At 41.9% G+C, this 1,335-nt stretch overlaps 1 protein-coding gene across 1 annotated transcript in view; it reads right to left on the bottom strand.

The window, feature by feature from the left end:
* Positions 1–1,335, bottom strand: part of SMARCC1 (SWI/SNF related, matrix associated, actin dependent regulator of chromatin, subfamily c, member 1) — a 91,064-nt gene that overhangs the window by 17,684 nt on the left and 72,045 nt on the right. The gene's annotated exons all lie outside the window — the stretch shown is intronic.

The raw sequence follows: 1,335 nt of genomic DNA, 5'->3' as shown, positions 1-1,335 counted from the left end.
CGTGCAATAGCACAAGCTCAGTGACTACAGGCAGGATCCTACTCTGTACCTTTATTTTAAGTGTAGGACCTGGACATGGAGATAGCCAGACAGCAATGATTTGCATTATTAAGAAATGTATTATTTAAAAAAAAAAAATCTTGTAATTTCGGCAAATGAACATAAAATAGGTCCTTTGTTTAATTATGAAGCCATTTAGAGAGTAAACAAGCCCGAAATGAAAAGAGAAACCACAAAAAAATATTTCTTACTATTTATATGAGTGGTCACGGTCCTGGTTAAGGAAGTGAATGTCATTTGATTTGTTTAAGAAATCGTAACGCATTTCTACACCTCTTACTCTCAAGCAATTCAACATGTGGATCTGTGCGACTAGTTTACAAATATTTAACGAGGATTTTAAGATACTCCATAATTTATCTGAAAAGCAGGTTGCCAAGGAGACTTCCACCTAGCAGAAGTTCTCCAAAAATCCCAAAGCCCCATCAGGACTTTGTGTTCGCCGTCTCAGTGCTGACAAAGCACGGATGAAAACAGAATACTACAGAGCACACATTCACCAACAGAACCAGATGGAGACAGAGCCTCATGAATAATACATACTCCTTGTTGGGGGCTGGCTTTCTGCACGCAGGGACTACAATGGGATTATTCATGCTGCCGTGACTCCTTTTTCCTTGCCCAATCTGATACGTTAGCGGGAAGAACTTGATGAAATGAAGAGACACGTACACCAATGGTGTAATTGTGCATGTGTGGAAACAGATTCCGTAGGTGGCAGGCAGTTCAGAGAAGAATTACAGCAAATGACCCGAAACAAAGGCTTAGGCACGAAGTATGGCTACACCGTGCTTTTTATAGTCTTTCTATACTCTGTTATATTCCCGCTTTGCTCTCTTCACGGTACCCTATCCTGCTACATTTTCAAAAAAAAGAGTTTTCACAAGCATCCCCAAACAGCATTCAGTGTCGGAGAACACACCTTGTACTGAAGGGAAACCACCAAAAACTTCTCTTCTACACATTCTCTCCCCTCAGAATGCGAAAAGACAGTTGGACAGAGGAAAAAGGCGAATAAACACAAGTTATAACACAAGTTGGTCTTACAACTGACGCAGAACCCAAAACACCTTGTTCTGTACTAGGTTCTTGCATTTGCTGTAACCAGTTCAGAAGCGGGTTTACGGACACAACCTGCCGTCGTAGCCCCACATTAGCATTAAGACAACTGGTAGTAAGACATTTTCCAGTGGGCAGTCTATCAGTAGTTTGCGTTTACTCTTCAACTCCCCAAACTCAGTTATACCGGCAGCGGACGTCACGGCAAGGCGAGGG

Source organism: Charadrius vociferus, unplaced genomic scaffold, assembly GCF_000708025.1.
Source record: "Charadrius vociferus isolate BGI_N301 unplaced genomic scaffold, ASM70802v2 scaffold825, whole genome shotgun sequence".
Taxonomy (NCBI): domain Eukaryota; kingdom Metazoa; phylum Chordata; class Aves; order Charadriiformes; family Charadriidae; genus Charadrius; species Charadrius vociferus.
This window is presented reverse-complemented; position numbering and strand designations above follow the sequence as displayed.